The sequence below is a fragment of the Thermobia domestica genome, unplaced genomic scaffold (genome assembly GCF_964235325.1).
Source record: "Thermobia domestica unplaced genomic scaffold, izTheDome1.hap1.1 HAP1_SCAFFOLD_1090, whole genome shotgun sequence".
NCBI lineage: Eukaryota > Metazoa > Arthropoda > Insecta > Zygentoma > Lepismatidae > Thermobia > Thermobia domestica.
The window spans coordinates 35,417-50,108 of NW_027656800.1; the positions used below are offsets into that span (position 1 = coordinate 35,417).

Here is a 14,692-nt window from a genome sequence, read left to right on the forward strand (position 1 = left end):
AGTATAATACTTGCATTTTTTTGTGTGTCCCAGTACAAAATTTGTTGTTTTTGCTTTTTTGCAGCACTTTCAGTCAAAAAACAAGAAATTGAATGGGACATGGAAGTATTATATACTTTCAGAACTAGTAATTGTGCCCTTCATGAGAAATCATAGCACGGAGGCAAACTTAGACAAAGCTACTCTAAAAAGTGGTGAAAATTTTGCCTTCCTGAAGGGTTGATATCCAGTCGGCAAAGGGCTACTTTTCGACTGCGGCAAGAGGTCGAATGCCGCCTGTGGGAGAATTGAGAAGCTGACATCGAAAAGAGGTCCTTTCGAGCAGTCGGCAAACAACCGGAAAGGCGCATAAAATGCGCCAGCGCCGCCGGTGGAAAGTTGCCTTTCCGACCAGTCGACAGACAGCAGAAAAGATGCGTAGCACTGCAATGAAAATCATGGCGGATTCCCACCAGTAATAAAAATGAAATGAAATCTTTAATTTTACGTCCCACGGTTATGCCGGTTAGGCTAAAGGAGACGGTGATGATGAATAATGAATGAAATGGTGTAATGAAGAAAGTGGGAGGAAACGGGGGAACCCCGAGAAAACCCACGCATACGGTGTTTGTCCACCACAAGGTTCACTTGGCGGGAGTAGGGTTTGAACCCGAGACCCCTAACACCAGAGGTGAACGCTCTACCACTGAGCCACCGCGCCCCTCCCCACCACCAGTAATATTGCACTCGGTACATACGCAGTACATTTCTACAATTCTCAGTACGATTTAAGTGCTATATAGAGGAAAAGTATCTGGGAATGACTTACAAATGCTTAAAAGCGAACTAAAAAGAACAAATGAGCAGCTAATAATGAACGTTAAGAATAATTCAATTAACATGTCTGTGCGCCTAATGTGAAAAACTTATAACAGTCAGTACATTTTCCCCCTGAAAGCACATCTTTCACTATCACGACCACTAGGAACAACACTGTTGTATGCAATCAAAATTTGCTAGTTGCAAACGCTTTCTTCGGAAAAAAAAAAAGCCGCAGGAATCCGTCGGAAATACGGTCTTTTTAGGTTGTCGTTTTCCCATCAACTATTGGAAAAGGATTTTAAACGTCAATGATTTTCTAAATTTTTTTAAAGTACAGGGGTTACACTCCCAATGGAAAATGAGATTTAAATAAAAATTAATGAAGTAAAAATTATAAATAAAAATACTGTAATAAAAGGTATGTGGTGGCGGAGAGATTCAAACCGAGCCTACACGCAAAAAAAAAAAAAAAAAAAAAAAAGGTTAAAGTAAACAAGAAAAAGGTGGACAGTAACCATGTTAGTTTGTCAATATATGGAAAACAGAGACGTGTATCCAAGCAGCCAAGCCAAAATGTCTCTGCATTTGTTGTAACTTTGGTATTTAAAAAAAAAAAAAAAAAAAAAAAAAAAAAAAAAAAAGTGGCCGGAGCGATCACTTGTCTGCTTACACCCATGACTATATTCGCAGAAACCAAACACTGAAATGCATTAAACACAAGTTCTAACGACTAAGCTGTCAGTTCTAACTCTATGCCTTAAATATTTATTTAAATACACTTTAAAAGTGGAAATCATATTAAGATAAAATAACAATTAAGTAGGTAACTAATTGTTCATTTAATGCGTTCCTATATGATTTATACATTAATTGTATACAATGAAACAGAAAAATGTGAGAAAATAATTTATATCGTAAATGAAACAGCCACATGTACAGTATACTCATAGTGCATACCCATTATATAGAGAAAAAAGATTAATGAAGTCATTTACATAAAAAATGAAGTGTTTTAACATAATACTTTGCAAAGATCCTTTGTTTTAAAGGAATTCTTTAAGAGAATAAATGAAGGGAAGATCACAATTTTTTCTGGTCTATATTAGCACTAAAAACACACCAAATTGTATTAACAAAATACAATGTACATCGTATTAACTTATATACATTAGCCTATGTAATGAACCTTATCATCATTTAGAAGTTATATGTAATATACCTTCGGATGTACTACTACTTTTTTTTAAAAAAAAAAAAAAAAAAGAAATTTGTAGCATTCCATAACATTGAGTTTTAACACAGATAGCCTTCATACAGTATGTAAAATCAGAAAAGCAAATATATATGAAGTGATTACAATGTTCAAAAAAGCACTATATTATTCTAAAGAATTCCTGCTATCCATATTATGTCTTGAATAACTCAGCCATTTTTCTTTTTTAGCCCATTGATATATATATACGAGGAAATCTTCCTCTGTTTCTTTGAGATTTTAAGGGTTTTACTTTTTATTATTTTTCTTCAGGTCTATTTAAATGTCTCTTACTTTGTGGAAATAAAATTCTGTGTTGTATGTTTTTAATATTCATAAATGACATCTAATTTAAATAATAATATACTTATATATACTAAAAGATCATTTTGACAAAGCAAGGGACATTTAAATAGATATTCAGAAGAAATCAGTAAAATCAGAACATCAAAAATTTTATTCATTTCAAAGAAAAGGAAGAATACTTCCCCTACAAATCAATGGGATAGAAAAGAAAGGAGGCGATGGTACTGAACCTCACCGTTAAGGAGCTTGTACTCTGAGAAATATAATTACACTTTCTCTCTTAACTGATTCCACGCAAAAAAAAAAAAAAAAAAAAAAAAAAAAATTAAGAACAATATCAAACAACAGTTGTCTTTATAATTGAAGAAAACTTCAAACCTATGAAATAGTAATGTAGAATTTAAATAGCTCAGAATCAGGATTGTGAGAATATAGAGAGATACAGAAAATTTTACAACACTGCATAGAAAAGATGAAGTAATAATAAAAAAAGAATTTAACGACAAAAACTGGGATAGGGAGACTAAGGTAATATTGGCAAAACAAAAATCAATTTCAAAGCCGTAATTCTCAATATTCGCTTCAAAGGTAAGTGATGACCATAATTCCCGTGTGATTTGAAATAAACCGCATTAAAATGGGAAATGTTTTACAAATGTTATGATTGAATGAAATTCACCCGTTCTAAAAGGAAAAAAAAAAAAAACTGTAGTCCCACATATATCCTACCACTCTTCAAAAATATCTTTAAGGATGTTAGTACATATGATTTTTGTCAATACTCTCCGTTAGTGGCGTAGGGAAGGGGGCCCAGAGAGGCCGGGCCCCCAAAGAGGTCCGACAATGTAGTTTGATGTTTGTAATTTTTTATATATTTTTATGTTTATATATTTTTTGTTTGGAATTGTTCCATATGTACCTATAACAGCACTTGCCCCACCAAACACACATCCTGGCTACGCTACTGCTCTCTGTGGGTCTTCTTCCATTGCAACACTTCTGTATTTCTTGAACAACATTTCCCCTTGCTTCCAGAAATAAATGAACTATCTAAAATAGAACAAATATAATGCTTTGTAAAATATACTCTTCAATGTGTACGGCGTTGGCACATCACGTATATTTATTATAATCGAAAATATACTTCATCACACCAAAACCAAACCAAACTACACAGTGTAATAGACCTTGTTGCAATGAACCGGCTTCAACGCTATATGTTAGACGCTATATGTTACAAGAAAACCTGTAAGAGTAATGAAAACTATAGTCACTGATGAAGAATTCAATTACGTCGAAACAGTTAACTTTTACTTAACCTTTTGTCACTCGCGCTGTTGGAAAAAAGCAAACAGGTGAGTAAAAACTAATGATTTTTACGAATGGGGTCGCATTAGCGGAGTCACCCTCACTGCTATTCCTCAAGTGGCTCCTTCCCCTCTTTCACCCTAAAGCTCGCTGACGTGCTGCAATTGTAGTAGCTTCCAGTACAGGTTGAGGAAATAGTTTCGTCTGCGTTTGCTTTTTTCAAACGCGCGAGTAGTTCCGTGATAACACTAGCAAACATATATTTTTATGGAGTTTGAAATTTTCCAACGCGCGATCGTTAATGTGATAATTATTGTTTATGAGTGAAGTTTTGTTTTTCTAAGCAACGTCTCGCTTCTTGAATAGAAGTGAGATAGAGAAGTGGCTTGACAATATTAATGATGAGTCTGATGTTAATTATCGAAAATTAGTGGCTGCTGAAAGTGATGCGAATTGAAGTAATGAAAAAGTGAATGAAGATGATATTGATCATGATAGTGAAGCAGATAAGAACAGTGTAGATGCAGATTCAGATGCAAACGATATGGATGTGAATTACAGTTACAGTGAAAATATTGTTTCATTGGGAAAGACAGGAAAACAAAATGTAAATAGTAACTGGCAGCATCAGCAAAGACAAAGTGTAAAAACATTGTGAAAAAGATGCTAGAACCGAAGTTCTAGGGTATTACTGAGTAAACAGGTTTTTTTTTTTTTTTTTTTTTTTTTTAATTTATCGATATAGCCGTGATTGATGAAATTGTAAAATGTACTAACAATTATTTGGATAAATTACGAACAAGTTTCGGCGAAGAACGCACTGCAACTGTACAGCAACTTCAAGAGCAAAATTAATGACTTTATTTCGACGTCTTTATTTGATTGCCAAAAGAAAGGAGCACGTGATGACGTACAATCACTGTGGACATGTGACGGAACAGGAATTCTAATCGTAAGAGCAGCAATGAGTTACACGAGCTTTTTACTGCTACTCAGGGCATTAGATTCGATTATTTCGAAAGCCGATCTCAGAGAAGAGATATTGACAAGCTATAGATATACCACATTGACTTGACACCTAGTTTTCTGTTCCAAGCGTTGCTATCGGCTGAAGGAATTCACTCCCTTTCGCCAAGGCTCTCTCGTTTAGCAACAGCTGAACCCTTATTGGCTCAACGCGTGGATGTGTCGATGGTTTGAACTTTAGTTCGCATTTTTGCCACGGATCAAGACATTTTGACAGCACTATAGCAACAATTCCAAATATCCTAAGTATTTACTCAACAATTGCATGCATTACTTCAAATAAGTTTACTAAATATATTGTTTGTATCTCAAAATGTCAATGTTGGAAAAAAGCAAACGCGCGAGTAGTAAATTTGGCGCGAGTGACAAAAGGTTAATCTTTATTACAACAGTACGGTCGCCACCCCAAACGAGAATCAGAAAAGAAAAGAAATCCTGCCGTATATTCAATGGTAGGAATTTGAGTTTCTTGAGAAATCTTTGAAACATTACCTTGAAGCTGCAAGTTAAACAATAAATCCCTAAGTCCCTCACCAGACAAAAAGATGTATTAAAATAGAATATTATATTTAGTGAAGATAGCATTATATTACTTTGAAATAGAACTTCGATACGCGTCAGGGTTTTGCGACACTATTGTATTGGCAATTGAGAATTTTGTATTCGGCTGAATACAAAATATTACATCTTAAAATAAAACCTTGTTAATGGAACAAATAAAATGCACATATACTTAAATAAACTACAGGTAAAATCGATCAGGTGGGCAAAAATGATATAAGTTTCAAAACAAATACATTTTATGTTCTCCTAGGAGTCAATTTGAGGAACATATCTAAAACACAAACCATCTGTAATAAGAATTCAATCGAATGAACATAACTTTGAGAAACGCTATAAAAAAAAAAAAAATCACAAAACTATAACTTTACATTTGTTCGTTTGTCTGCCAAGCTCCTTTATGGCTGAGCGGTTAGTGTACGCGTCTTAGGCGTGGGTGACCGGGTTTGCTTCCCGGAGAGAGCTCACGTGGTTCGGATTCCACCTTAATCAGTAGGTCCCGTCTTATATAGCCTCGCTGCTGAAAGGGACGTTAAACACAAAATCAATTCAACTTTCGGCCTTTTAAGTTAAAATTTTCAGAGTACAAGCACAAGACACTCTAAATTCCCTGTTTAGATTTTGGAGGCATACCAACGTAATATATCAAAATGGCGGCCATTTTGTCAAATGAACGAGTATGTACGCTACGAAGCGCAATTTTCAGTCTTTTAAGTTGAAATTTTGACGGTAGAAGCACAAGATATGCTAAATTTGCTGTGTAGATTTTCTCGGCGGTCCAATGTAAAAAAAAAATAATCAAAATGGCGGCCATTTTTTCAAAATGGCAGTGAGTAGAAAATTGTTGCAAGTTGTGACAATGACAATATTGAAATATAAATCACATTTTAACACTTTTACCCCAAAGACATTGAAATATTTCGAAAAAAAACGATTAAACCCGAAAAAACCCAATTAAACTCGAAAAACACCCGAAAAAATGGGCCCAGGTGGGTTTGGCTTTTTCAAAAAAGCCCGGGTTTTTTCAAACCCTCGTTCATGATGAGCTTTTCTCCTCCAAAAAGTTTTAATAGTAGTCGCTAATGGTTTTCTACAGATGTTAATGTTAAATTGTTAAATTTTTTCAAACTTCCGATGTCCAAGTTTTTGTACCTACACATCGTGAAACAGTGTCAGGAGAAAGGGTTAACACTCGGAAAACTGAAAATGAAATATTTGAGTTTTATGTCCCACGGTTATGCCGGTTAGGCTAAAGGAGACGGTGATGATGAGAGATGAATGAAAATGGTGGAATGAAGAAAGTGGGAGGAAACGGGAGAATCCAGAGAAAACCCACGCACACGGTTTGTCCACCACAAAGTTCACTTGACAGGAGCAGGGTTTGAACCAGGAATCCCATGCACCAGAGGTGAACGCTCTACCACTGAGCCACCGCGGCCAGCAAAAAATCAAAATAAGACAGTCTGGTGCAGGTGTGGTTTTGGTGCACTACATTTTGGAAGATTTACAGGTAAAATTCAATACTTTCCATGAAAAGACATGTTTATAAGGAACGAATTTCTACAGGTAACTTAATTACATACAATGTAATACAACTGTATCTTACGTTTACTAATGTTAAACCATTACAAGTGCTTTACGACGAATAAAACAAATGAGTGCATATGAAAAATGGCTCTATTAGATGTTATTTTCCACGGGCGGCTTATTTTTGCACCGAGTACACCGGCATCATATTTTTGCACAGCGTGCAGAACCTGTATTTTGTTTACAAGTGGAGAGTTACTAGTATGAAACAACAACAAGTGTTGTTGAAACTTGTATTATTCTCAAAACGCACTACCTTCCACTACCCTCACTTCTCCGCATACACACTATCGTAGACGTGCCTGCTCCCTTCGGACGTATTCCAGTGCGGGCCCACCAGCTTCGCCCTATCTGACTCGGTTCGATAGCATTCGTGCTATTTAGTGGCCACCCAGCACAGATTGTTTTGTGCTTTTTTGCGCTGTTTTTATGCTAGACATCTGGAAGCCTTATTTATACGCAAATCGTAAAAGAATTATAATTTTTCAACAATTACTTCTAGAGGTCCCCTTGAATTTTATTTATGCCAAGTAAAATATATTCCGCCCATTTGAAACCGACTAGGGGACAATAAAAAAGAAACTGGTGAAAGAATTATAATTTTTCCTTTCTTTTTTTTTTTTAAGTATTGCGCCACAAGTAAACCTGTACACAAGAGCGTTTAACCACTACCTCATTTCTCCTGTTTTTTTTTTTTTTTTTTTTTTTTAATTGGAAGTTTTCGCTCACATGTGAAACAAGTCCTGCAGTATATAATCTAGTGGATCTTATTAGGTTACTAAAGATACACTAAATACTAGAGAATACTAAAGGAACACAAACCTTGTCATGGCACAAGCATTATGAGAAATTGTCCACGTTTCTCTAAGATAATTTAGCACCAGGTGCTAGTTGGCCACTAAAGAGCACGAATTCTATATAACTGAGTCAGAGCAGGGCAACGCTGATGGGCCCGCGCGGTAGCGCGGGGGTGTGTCCGAAGGGAACAAGTGCGTCAGCGACTGGTGGGTATACGCGTAAGCGAGGGTAGTGAAAACATATGGGCTTTGGTAATCATACATTTTTCAATATCACTTTTTATGGTTTCATACTAGTAACGCTTCAGTTGTAAACATAAAATACAGCTTTCGTACACTGTGCAGAAATACATTGGCGTTGAGTTAGAAGACACTTATCTTAAAAACTAAGACATGTAAACTTTTGCAATTTCAAGAAGAAAATAATGTACTACAGTTTCTTAACTGTCCCTCGTTTTGTAAATAAAAATTAAGTGAAACCTTTAAGTTTTTTGTCCAACGGTTATGCCGGTTAGGCTAAAGAAGACGGTGATGATGAGTAATGAATGAAATGGTGGAATGGAGAAAGTGTAAATAAACGGGAGAACCCCGAGGAAACCCACGCAGACAGTGTTTGTCCATCACAAAGTTCACATGGCGATGGCTGGGATCGAACCCGGGACCCCAAGTACCAGAGGTGAACGTTCTACCACTGAGTCAGCGCGGACCCTACAATTGTAAGCGAGTTCTTGATATACCGGTAACTCTTTACTTTGGGCAAAGCAATGATATCCTGTCAGTACATAGTATTGCCGAACGAGCGTTAGCGAGTGAAGGCGGGTTAGAGCCCCGCAGGGCACTTTGTTTTCTGTCTTTCCTTCTTGGGAACTGTAACTATAATTGCGGGAACCAGTTCAGATGACTTGGTTATTGTCACTGCCTTGCCTAAAGTAATGACTTGCCGATATACCTTAGGGGGTTCGTGAAGGTAAGCAGCAAGGCAACCAATAGAATCGAAGGTAATACACAGGTTGGGCTAGGTAGTACCATTTAAATTACTTTCTTTGATACCCGCCTCCAAAAAATTTTATATGCCAGAAACGCCAGTGCGCGGGAACATACTATAACCGAATCTTTTTCATGCGCAGCAGCAATTAACATATGTAACACAACATATAAAATTCATGACAATTTGAAATGTATATGCATAATATTAAATTAACTCACCCCATGTATATGCATAATAAGTACAATAATATATGCAAATGTATATGAATAATATTAAATTAACTCACCACTCTCTCACTTCATGTTTTCGTGGTATTTGCTTAACCAGCAACTGCGTATAGTTCCAATGAATGTATATTTTTATGATAAACATCATTTTCCCCATTTGTAAACTTATCTCAACGAATTTTTTTTGAAGGACTTTACCCACACTGCATCACAATGTGACAAATGAAGAACGCGAACCGAACATACAGGCAGCGCAATCAGACTACGATTTCTGCAATCAGGCTCTTCAGCGGCAAAGGCGGCTCGGCGCCTGTCCGAGCATCTTTTCAAGGTCGGTCCATCCGCTGTTTGCCGACCTTCTTTCGGCTCCTTTACTTGTCGGCACGCCGCCAACGTTTCGGCGTCTTTCCGACAATATTTGCCGCGGTCGCCGTCCGCTGTTTGCCGTCTCCTTGCAAAATGTTTGTCAAGGATCCTCTCGTACTTGTAATTTATTTTAAGTATTTACTTCTCATATACCCTTTACGTGCAGTCCCTTTACTACATTTCTTTTCATGCATTTACCTTTTTCGTGGTCGGCACGCCGTCAACGTTTCGACGTCTTTACAACCATCCTTTGACGCCGTCGTTCCGTCCGCTGTATGCCGACTTTCTGCCGACTCCGTTTTCACAAGACATATTTTATGGAATTAGTGCCCACCCACAAGAAAAACCTTCGGACAGTTTCAATTTTTACTTCATCATTAAAGAAGATACAGGCTCTATTCATTTTCCAAAATTCGACTCTTTGCCGCTGGTACGCGTTATTGTAACTTTCGCCGACGTCGTGCCGACGTCGCTTTTCAAGAAATTGCCGGCACTCTCTTTTTGCAGTCGTCGTCCGACTGTCTGCCGACTGTTTCGAGAAAGCTTTATACGAGGGAAATATAAGCCCTAATTCATATTTTAAAGCAACAAATTACCTTCTAACTCTCTTTGTTTTCTGTTGGTGAACGAATCTCTTTTTGCTCGTCGCGGTCGAAAATCGAGCGGAAAGACGCCGGTGTCCGGCGCCGGCAATCCGACCGCGGCATCTGGTCGGCATGCACAAATTGTCCGACTATAGGCGGCAGGATCCTGATGGGGTGATTTTAAGCACATCTCACCTGGATCTGAAATTTCAGATTTGTACATAAACCACAGAATCCAGATCCAAGTTCGGGTAGGGTTTCAGGTCCGAATCTTGGATCCGGGATATTCGTATCCGTTTCTCTCTCTATCTCTCTTTTGGGCTGAAAAAAAGGGCATGATCCCAGTTAAAACTTACTGGACACACTCCCATTAATACCTTTTATAAAAACATTTTTTTTTGGTTTCGTATGCATATTTGGCCTCTGTCGTTAGTAAGGATGCAATGTTTCTTGTGCTAATTTGTAAACACGAAGACTGCATGGTCATTACGTGATGAAATAACAACTCGAGTGACGTTGTAAGACTATGTAATGTTAACATTGAGCTATTTGGGTCACTCAAATTATCACTATCTTCTTCTTCTTCTGCTTCTACCTTAAAAAACAGTTGTGAAATATCTTCACCTTCAGTGTCAGGGAAAAAAACCATAAACATAATTAACGTCCATTAGAGAGATAATTTTCTTCAGATATAAACAAGTTAAAAATAGTCAAAACTAGTTAACCTGATAAAGTATGCAGATACTGTAGTCTACTGGTATGTATAATGTATATATAGTATATACGCATAGTACATAGGTCTTCCTGCTGGTCTAATAGCTAGAGAGCATACTTTTGGTGCGTGGGGGGCAGGGGCGTCATTTAGGGGGGCAGGGAGGGGCAGTTGCCCCCCCCCTGAGTTTGAGGTGTATATAGATTTTATCAATAGAATAGTAGTAAATCAGTGAAAAACGCGAAATTTTACTTATATCAAGGGGTCTTGCCCCCCCCCCAAGCAAAATCTGAAATGACCCTCCTGGTGGGGGGTCCCGGGTTCGATTGCCGGGGGAGAACCTTGATATTTCAATACATTATGGTGGTTCGAGTTCCAACTTGAACTACAGATCCACGTCTCACATAATCTTGATGCTGAAAAGAGACGCTTAACTCTAAGCAAACCACCAAATAACTTGGTGTAACAGTCTATTTTGAGGGCCTGAGCCTCTCCAACGCCATCTGTCAGCGACTGGTTGAACTATGTTGAGCCTAGCGAGGAGCATGTGGTTAGTACGCTGCGTGGCCCTGTCACTATCCCGCGTATCGGGAGCGTTCTAGACCTAGTAGCTGTCACGTCTTCCATTCACGTGACTCCCCAGTTTGCCTCAGGACACTGGACGGACGCCGCATATTTTGAAGCACTGGTCGGGAATTCAACCAGGGACCACGTGTGACGTGAGTCCAACGATCTAACCACTAAACCACGGTGTCCAACCAATTGACGTAAAATACACACACGGACGTCCTTATGCTTGCTTGCTTCCAAGGGTGGCGGCTAACTTGGAATGGCGCCATCTTTTAAAGAACTCGCTTTTCTTTTTCAACGCACTACATTCTAACATTAATACTGCAGCACAGAAGTTGCAGTTTTTGCAGACTTTAACCCTTTCGCTGCATAATTATTTTTGAGGCCAATCCCCAAATTTTGGCATTTATTCATAACTAACTAACTAACTCTATGGCTTATGGAACCCGGAGGTTCAGTGCCGCGTTCACAAAAGCTCTCCACTGACTTCTATCCTTAGCTAATTGCATCCAGTTTCTACTTTGTATTCCTATCTCTGTGAGATCCATCTTAATATTATCCTCCCATCTGCGCCTAGGTCTTCCTAATGGTCGTTTTCCTATGGATCTACCAGTCAAGACTTTGAAAGCGTTTCTACTTTCTTCCATTCTAGCTACATGACCTGCCCACCTAAGCCTCCTAGACTTGACAACCCTAACAATGTTGGGTAAACCGTATAAACTATGTAGTTCCTCGTTATGAAGCTTCCGCCATTCCCCATTCTCGTTCCTCTTGGGTCCGAATATTCTTCTCAGGATCCTGTTCTCAAATACTTTCAGTCTATGTTTTTCCCTCAGAGTAAGCGACCATGTTTCGCAACCATACAGAACAACAGGCATGATTATCGTTTTATATATTTTAAGCTTCAAATTTTTCGACAGAATTCGCGACGACAAGAGATTTTGAACCGAATAGTAACACGAATTCCCTGCTTTTAGTCGACATTTAATTTCTTCGTGAATATGATTTTCATCTGTTAATATTGATCCTAAATATTTGAAAGTATCCACTTTATCAAAAGTATTATTTAATATTTTCACGCCCCCACAATTTGCCGTACAATAACAAAATGAAAATCTTAGAATCAAAACCAAACGTTGTACAAATACTTCCTGTCATCAAAGTATGCACGTTATCTAGTTTGTTACGCTCCTGACACATCCGATTGACAATGTTGCCAACCTATCTACAACAGGCTAGAAAATGTATTTTCTTAACTTAGCTGTAGGTAACTGGATACAAATATCACTACAAGAACTGCGAAACGTACATTTGTTGTCCCCGATCTCTGCACGCATCCCGGTTGACAGTGTTGCCATCCTGTTATAATATTTTCTTCTTGTTTTGATATTTTCTAGATATTTTTTTTTTTTTTTGTTATTATTGACCATTCTTATGATTCTTTGCACCCCTCACATTATTCGCACCTGATCTGATAACATTATATTTCCCAATATCGAAAGACGACTGTTCTGTGTTTCATCCACCCTATGTATCACATTTGTCAGTGTTGCCAGCCTATTTCGAAATGAATTTTCTGAAAATTCTTTTGTAACATTCATAGTTTCCGCATGAAGTTCAAGAGTATTTCCTACTACCGTCGAGAAAGAATTCTATGGTAACCAATCCAGTAGGCCCTAAGATTTCAGTGTTGCCACCTATTTTTTTTTAAAAAAAATAATAATTGTGGTCAAAAATCATCACTTCGATACGGAATCATATCTTCGGACTCAGAATCTAACAAGAACGCAGCTATCTGATTGTTGCTGATTGTCTTTTGTTTGGATCCCATAACTTACTGCTCCAATTAGCACTGAATCATATTTTACCAAATGAATCAAGGTTCACTGCCTTAGTTCAAAGAATCACCGCCAGTTGGCAGCACAATACAATGTATTATCACTACGAAATATTCTCTATCATCAGTTCGACTAAAGTCGAATATTGCAGCCAAGTAGAAAGAAAAATAGACGTTGTTGACTAAAGTCGAATTTCGCAGCGAAGAGGTTAACTCAATTCATAACTAATAGTTGAATATCAAATAGTTATATGCAAGAAATTGCAAAGAGTTGTAAAAATAAATAAATCATAATTAGCTTCTCGTGGTTACGGAGACATCATTTCATATTTTGCTTAGATTGGTTGAATTGCAGTTTAGCATTCCTTTTAGCTAAAGACTATATGAGACAATGTACCTACAGACATTAGTCTTCCGCCGCGACAAAAATGCGCAGTTAACCATACAGGCACGAGAAGGCTCTAGGCTTTGCTTCGGGGTTGGTAAGATCTTCCACCAATATATTAAACAACATTAAGTATTTTCATTAAATAATGCACACTGGGCAAAGCTATTGTGATTATATATTGTGATATATATATAATAACACAATTACAAATACGTGACAGTTTCAGAACAATAACCGTGCCATCAAAAAACCTTTGGACTCCTTCTTCTGATGAAGACAGAGTTGATGTGTTGAAACTGTTACGTGTTTGTGATTTTTCTTTTTTGTAGTATTACAAAACCTTGCTAAGTACGTTGTTGTGTTAGTTTAACAATGTGGAAACAAGGCCTACTAGAATAATAATAAAAATAATTAAATATTCATCAGTTCATTGCTTAGTAAGTATGTGAGATATTTTCCTATGCAGTCCTTGGATTTCCGAGTTATTGGGTACCAAAAGAGTTAAGAACCAGGGCAACCTATGAAACATTTACAGCATATTAGTTACTCACGTGCTTCGTGTTGAAATATCAAAATTAATGAATAGGTCAAGACACCCTAAATGTAAGTGAAAGGGAGCAGATTATTCCTATCAGTTGAGTATCGATTACCAATAAAAGAGAGAGATTTTAGAAAAAAAAATATCGCAGGAATGATATTAACTTACGTTGTACAGGGAAGCAAGGACTGAGGAATGATATTAACTTACGTTGTGGAAGGAAATACGGACTGAGGAATGATATTAAATTATGTTGTGGAGAGAGACAAGAACTGAGGAATGATATTAACTTATGTTGTGGAGGGAAACAGGGTCTGAGGAAGATATTAACTTACGTTGTGGAGGGGAAACAGGAACTGATGAATGATATTAACTTATTTTGTGGAGGGAAACAGTAACTGATGAATGATATTAACTTATTTTGTGGAGGGGAAACAGAAACAGATGAATGATATTAACTTATTTTGTGGAGGGAAACAGTAACTGATGAATGATATTAACTTATTTTGTGGAGGGAAACAGGAACTGAGGAATGATATTAACTTATTTTGTGGAGGGAAACAGGAACTGAGGAATGATATTAACTTATTTTGTGGAGGGAAACAGGAACTGAGGAATGATATTAACTTATTTTGTGGAGGGAAACAGGAACTGATGAATGATATTAACTTATTTTGTGGAGGGAAACAGGAACTGAGGAATGATATTAACTTATTTTGTGGAGGGAAACAGTAACTGATGAATGATATTAACTTATGTTGTGGAGGGAAACAGGGACTGAGGAATGATGATGTAGAGGGATGAAAGGGTTGAGTAATCAATGAATGACAATGTTTTTCCACAA

General features: G+C 37.4%; 1 long non-coding RNA gene across 1 annotated transcript; it reads right to left on the bottom strand.

Moving 5' to 3' along the window:
• Window positions 1–1,403: 1,403 nt before the first annotated feature.
• On the bottom strand, window positions 1,404–9,785 carry LOC145677607 (uncharacterized). Its single transcript, XR_014129902.1, has 2 exons — window positions 8,913–9,785; window positions 1,404–3,409 (listed from the first exon to the last, which is right to left on the bottom strand). It is a non-coding gene; the product is annotated as an uncharacterized LOC145677607 (long non-coding RNA).
• Between the last annotated feature and the right edge of the window lie 4,907 nt (window positions 9,786–14,692).